This window comes from Solea solea, chromosome 16 (genome assembly GCF_958295425.1).
Source record: "Solea solea chromosome 16, fSolSol10.1, whole genome shotgun sequence".
NCBI classification, from domain to species: domain Eukaryota; kingdom Metazoa; phylum Chordata; class Actinopteri; order Pleuronectiformes; family Soleidae; genus Solea; species Solea solea.
In genome coordinates, this window is record NC_081149.1 from 3,236,201 (window position 1) to 3,241,200 (window position 5,000).

Genomic DNA, 5,000 nt, shown 5'->3' on the forward strand with positions numbered 1-5,000 from the left:
CCTTTGAGCTCCTCCACGAGCAGGGGGCCTTGCCTAGTCTATAAAAGGAGTCTGTGTCCCCAGCCCGTCGGCTTACGGCCATACCACCCTGAGCACGCTCGATCTCGTCTGATCTCGGAAGCTAAGCAGGGTCGGGCCTGGTTAGTACTTGGATGGGAGACCGCCTGGGAATACCAGGTGCTGTAAGCTTTTACACTGCTGCTTCCTTACAAGAAACATGGGCTTGCAATTACGTTGACGCACGGGCACACGTTAACGTCCTTCTAGTTTCAGCCTTGGATGTTGCTCTGCAAGCACGTGAGAAGCTTGGAGATGGGCAGCAGCTTACCCATCTCGATGTAGCTTCCTAATACTGGAATATAGTGTAGCAGGTAGTGGAGATAAAGGCTCAAGTGCAGTGTGTTCGAAAGGCTGACTTTTGAGCTCCTCCACGAGCAGGGGGCCTTGCCTAGTCTATAAAAGGAGTCTGTGTCCCCAGCCCGTCGGCTTACGGCCATACCACCCTGAGCACGCCCGATCTCGTCTGATCTCGGAAGCTAAGCAGGGTCGGGCCTGGTTAGTACTTGGATGGGAGACCGCCTGGGAATACCAGGTGCTGTAAGCTTTTACACTGCTGCTTCCTTACAAGAAACATGGGCTTGCAATTACGTTGACGCACGGGCACGGGCACAGGCACACGTTAACGTCCTTCTAGTTCCAGCCTTGCTATGGTTTTCACAGAAAAAAGAGAATGGTGCACCGTTCCTGGTGGCACTGCAATGCCAGGTCAATGCAAGGAGTGAAGAGAGCAAGCCCCAGTTTTCACCTCCCAATGCTCAAAAATGCATTTAATATTTAATCCCCATATAGAGGACATATCAGATATTAAACTGATAAGAACAGATACTACACTTGATCTTAGCCAAAAGGCCGAGAAGCGATGGCCCACAAGTGTGTGGGGCCAACTCAAGATCTTGGCACACAAGTTACTTGTTGTGGTGCCATGTTTTTTAAGTGCGCATAACAAAGGCTGCTGCTGATCACCTCTGCCCCAAGGTGATCTAAGTGCACCTCTGAGCCTTGACGGACAGCTGCTTGACATTTGACACACTCAAAGGGCGCGGCCATACAGCAAAGCCCACCAAAAACAACTTAAACTCTTGAACGTTCGAAAGGCTGACCTTTGAGCTCCTCCACGAGCAGGGGGCCTTGCCTAGTCTATAAAAGGAGTCTGTGTCCCCAGCCCGTCGGCTTACGGCCATACCACCCTGAGCACGCCCGATCTCGTCTGATCTCGGAAGCTAAGCAGGGTCGGGCCTGGTTAGTACTTGGATGGGAGACCGCCTGGGAATACCAGGTGCTGTAAGCTTTTACACTGCTGCTTCCTTACAAGAAACATGGGCTTGCAATTACGTTGACGCACAGGCACACGTTAACGTCCTTCTAGTTTCAGCCTTGGATGTCGCTCTGCAAGCACGTGAGAAGCTTGGAGATGGGCAGCAGCTTACCCATCTCGATGTAGCTTCCTAATACTGGAATATAGTGTAGCAGGTAGTGGAGATAAAGGCTCAAGTGCAGTGTGTTCGAAAGGCTGACTTTTGAGCTCCTCCACGAGCAGGGGGCCTTGCCTAGTCTATAAAAGGAGTCTGTGTCCCCAGCCCGTCGGCTTACGGCCATACCACCCTGAGCACGCCCGATCTCGTCTGATCTCGGAAGCTAAGCAGGGTCGGGCCTGGTTAGTACTTGGATGGGAGACCGCCTGGGAATACCAGGTGCTGTAAGCTTTTACACTGCTGCTTCCTTACAAGAAACATGGGCTTGCAATTACGTTGACGCACGGGCACACGTTAACGTCCTTCTAGTTTCAGCCTTGGATGTCGCTCTGCAAGCACGTGAGAAGCTTGGAGATGGGCAGCAGCTTACCCATCTCGATGTAGCTTCCTAATACTGGAATATAGTGTAGCAGGTAGTGGAGATAAAGGCTCAAGTGCAGTGTGTTCGAAAGGCTGACTTTTGAGCTCCTCCACGAGCAGGGGGCCTTGCCTAGTCTATAAAAGGAGTCTGTGTCCCCAGCCCATCGGCTTACGGCCATACCACCCTGAGCACGCCCGATCTCGTCTGATCTCGGAAGCTAAGCAGGGTCGGGCCTGGTTAGTACTTGGATGGGAGTCCGCCTGGGAATACCAGGTGCTGTAAGCTTTTACACTGCTGCTTCCTTACAAGAAACATGGGCTTGCAATTACGTTGACGCACGGGCACGGGCACAGGCACACGTTAACGTCCTTCTAGTTCCAGCCTTGCTTTGGTTTTCACAGAAAAAAGAGAATGGTGCACCGTTCCTGGTGGCACTGCAATGCCAGGTCAATGCAAGGAGTGAAGAGAGCAAGCCCCAGTTTTCACCTCCCAATGCTCAAAAATGCATTTAATATTTAATCCCCATATAGAGGACATATCAGATATTAAACTGATAAGAACAGATACTACACTTGATCTTAGCCAAAAGGCCGAGAAGCGATGGCCCACAAGTGTGTGGGGCCAACTCAAGATCTTGGCACACAAGTTACTTGTTGTGGTGCCATGTTTTTTAAGTGCGCATAACAAAGGCTGCTGCTGATCACCTCCGCCCCAAGGTGATCTAAGTGCACCTCTGAGCCTTGACGGACAGCTGCTTGACATTTGACACACTCAAAGGGCGCGGCCATACAGCAAAGCCCACCAAAAACAACTTAAACTCTTGAACGTTCGAAAGGCTGACCTTTGAGCTCCTCCACGAGCAGGGGGCCTTGCCTAGTCTATAAAAGGAGTCTGTGTCCCCAGCCCGTCGGCTTACGGCCATACCACCCTGAGCACGCTCGATCTCGTCTGATCTCGGAAGCTAAGCAGGGTCGGGCCTGGTTAGTACTTGGATGGGAGACCGCCTGGGAATACCAGGTGCTGTAAGCTTTTACACTGCTGCTTCCTTACAAGAAACATGGGCTTGCAATTACGTTGACGCACGGGCACACGTTAACGTCCTTCTAGTTTCAGCCTTGGATGTTGCTCTGCAAGCACGTGAGAAGCTTGGAGATGGGCAGCAGCTTACCCATCTCGATGTAGCTTCCTAATACTGGAATATAGTGTAGCAGGTAGTGGAGATAAAGGCTCAAGTGCAGTGTGTTCGAAAGGCTGACTTTTGAGCTCCTCCACGAGCAGGGGGCCTTGCCTAGTCTATAAAAGGAGTCTGTGTCCCCAGCCCGTCGGCTTACGGCCATACCACCCTGAGCACGCCCGATCTCGTCTGATCTCGGAAGCTAAGCAGGGTCGGGCCTGGTTAGTACTTGGATGGGAGACCGCCTGGGAATACCAGGTGCTGTAAGCTTTTACACTGCTGCTTCCTTACAAGAAACATGGGCTTGCAATTACGTTGACGCACGGGCACGGGCACAGGCACACGTTAACGTCCTTCTAGTTCCTGCCTTGCTATGGTTTTCACAGAAAAAAGAGAATGGTGCACCGTTCCTGGTGGCACTGCAATGCCAGGTCAATGCAAGGAGTTGAGAGAGCAAGCCCCAGTTTTCACCTCCCAATGCTCAAAAATGCATTTAATATTTAATCCCCATATAGAGGACATATCAGATATTAAACTGATAAGAACAGATACTACACTTGATCTTAGCCAAAAGGCCGAGAAGCGATGGCCCACAAGTGTGTGGGGCCAACTCAAGATCTTGGCACACAAGTTACTTGTTGTGGTGCCATGTTTTTTAAGTGCGCATAACAAAGGCTGCTGCTGATCACCTCTGCCCCAAGGTGATCTAAGTGCACCTCTGAGCCTTGACGGACAGCTGCTTGACATTTGACACACTCAAAGGGCGCGGCCATACAGCAAAGCCCACCAAAAACAACTTAAACTCTTGAACGTTCGAAAGGCTGACCTTTGAGCTCCTCCACGAGCAGGGGGCCTTGCCTAGTCTATAAAAGGAGTCTGTGTCCCCAGCCCGTCGGCTTACGGCCATACCACCCTGAGCACGCCCGATCTCGTCTGATCTCGGAAGCTAAGCAGGGTCGGGCCTGGTTAGTACTTGGATGGGAGACCGCCTGGGAATACCAGGTGCTGTAAGCTTTTACACTGCTGCTTCCTTACAAGAAACATGGGCTTGCAATTACGTTGACGCACGGGCACGGGCACAGGCACACGTTAACGTCCTTCTAGTTCCAGCCTTGCTTTGGTTTTCACAGAAAAAAGAGAATGGTGCACCGTTCCTGGTGGCACTGCAATGCCAGGTCAATGCAAGGAGTGAAGAGAGCAAGCCCCAGTTTTCACCTCCCAATGCTCAAAAATGCATTTAATATTTAATCCCCATATAGAGGACATATCAGATATTAAACTGATAAGAACAGATACTACACTTGATCTTAGCCAAAAGGCCGAGAAGCGATGGCCCACAAGTGTCTGGGGCCAACTCAAGATCTTGGCACACAAGTTACTTGTTGTGGTGCCATGTTTTTTAAGTGCGCATAACAAAGGCTGCTGCTGATCACCTCCGCCCCAAGGTGATCTAAGTGCACCTCTGAGCCTTGACGAACAGCTGCTTGACATTTGACACACTCAAAGGGCGCGGCCATACAGCAAAGCCCACCAAAAACAACTTAAACTCTTGAACGTTCGAAAGGCTGACCTTTGAGCTCCTCCACGAGCAGGGGGCCTTGCCTAGTCTATAAAAGGAGTCTGTGTCCCCAGCCCGTCGGCTTACGGCCATACCACCCTGAGCACGCTCGATCTCGTCTGATCTCGGAAGCTAAGCAGGGTCGGGCCTGGTTAGTACTTGGATGGGAGACCGCCTGGGAATACCAGGTGCTGTAAGCTTTTACACTGCTGCTTCCTTACAAGAAACATGGGCTTGCAATTACGTTGACGCACGGGCACACGTTAACGTCCTTCTAGTTTCAGCCTTGGATGTCGCTCTGCAAGCACGTGAGAAGCTTGGAGATGGGCAGCAGCTTACCCATCTCGATGTAGCTTCCTAATACTGGAATATAGT

General features: G+C 51.2%; 13 non-coding genes across 13 annotated transcripts; 9 read left to right on the plus strand and 4 right to left on the minus strand.

The window, feature by feature from the left end:
• Positions 1–70: 70 nt before the first annotated feature.
• LOC131477256 (5S ribosomal RNA) lies at positions 71–189 on the plus strand. The gene has a single exon (XR_009243604.1). It is a non-coding gene; the product is annotated as a 5S ribosomal RNA (ribosomal RNA).
• Positions 190–485: 296 nt separating this feature from the next.
• LOC131476886 (5S ribosomal RNA) lies at positions 486–604 on the plus strand. Its single transcript, XR_009243247.1, has one exon. It is a non-coding gene; the product is annotated as a 5S ribosomal RNA (ribosomal RNA).
• A 124-nt stretch (positions 605–728) lies between these two features.
• On the minus strand, positions 729–921 carry LOC131442115 (U2 spliceosomal RNA). The gene has a single exon (XR_009232696.1). It is a non-coding gene; the product is annotated as a U2 spliceosomal RNA (small nuclear RNA).
• Positions 922–1,229: 308 nt separating this feature from the next.
• Positions 1,230–1,348, plus strand: LOC131476887 (5S ribosomal RNA). The gene has a single exon (XR_009243248.1). It is a non-coding gene; the product is annotated as a 5S ribosomal RNA (ribosomal RNA).
• A 296-nt stretch (positions 1,349–1,644) lies between these two features.
• LOC131476888 (5S ribosomal RNA) lies at positions 1,645–1,763 on the plus strand. The gene has a single exon (XR_009243249.1). It is a non-coding gene; the product is annotated as a 5S ribosomal RNA (ribosomal RNA).
• Positions 1,764–2,059: 296 nt separating this feature from the next.
• On the plus strand, positions 2,060–2,178 carry LOC131477298 (5S ribosomal RNA). Its single transcript, XR_009243643.1, has one exon. It is a non-coding gene; the product is annotated as a 5S ribosomal RNA (ribosomal RNA).
• Positions 2,179–2,302: 124 nt separating this feature from the next.
• On the minus strand, positions 2,303–2,495 carry LOC131442116 (U2 spliceosomal RNA). Its single transcript, XR_009232697.1, has one exon. It is a non-coding gene; the product is annotated as a U2 spliceosomal RNA (small nuclear RNA).
• Positions 2,496–2,803: 308 nt separating this feature from the next.
• LOC131477257 (5S ribosomal RNA) lies at positions 2,804–2,922 on the plus strand. Its single transcript, XR_009243605.1, has one exon. It is a non-coding gene; the product is annotated as a 5S ribosomal RNA (ribosomal RNA).
• A 296-nt stretch (positions 2,923–3,218) lies between these two features.
• LOC131476889 (5S ribosomal RNA) lies at positions 3,219–3,337 on the plus strand. The gene has a single exon (XR_009243250.1). It is a non-coding gene; the product is annotated as a 5S ribosomal RNA (ribosomal RNA).
• A 124-nt stretch (positions 3,338–3,461) lies between these two features.
• On the minus strand, positions 3,462–3,654 carry LOC131442382 (U2 spliceosomal RNA). Its single transcript, XR_009232956.1, has one exon. It is a non-coding gene; the product is annotated as a U2 spliceosomal RNA (small nuclear RNA).
• Positions 3,655–3,962: 308 nt separating this feature from the next.
• On the plus strand, positions 3,963–4,081 carry LOC131476891 (5S ribosomal RNA). The gene has a single exon (XR_009243252.1). It is a non-coding gene; the product is annotated as a 5S ribosomal RNA (ribosomal RNA).
• A 124-nt stretch (positions 4,082–4,205) lies between these two features.
• LOC131442117 (U2 spliceosomal RNA) lies at positions 4,206–4,398 on the minus strand. The gene has a single exon (XR_009232698.1). It is a non-coding gene; the product is annotated as a U2 spliceosomal RNA (small nuclear RNA).
• A 308-nt stretch (positions 4,399–4,706) lies between these two features.
• On the plus strand, positions 4,707–4,825 carry LOC131477258 (5S ribosomal RNA). Its single transcript, XR_009243606.1, has one exon. It is a non-coding gene; the product is annotated as a 5S ribosomal RNA (ribosomal RNA).
• The last annotated feature ends 175 nt before the right edge of the window (positions 4,826–5,000 follow it).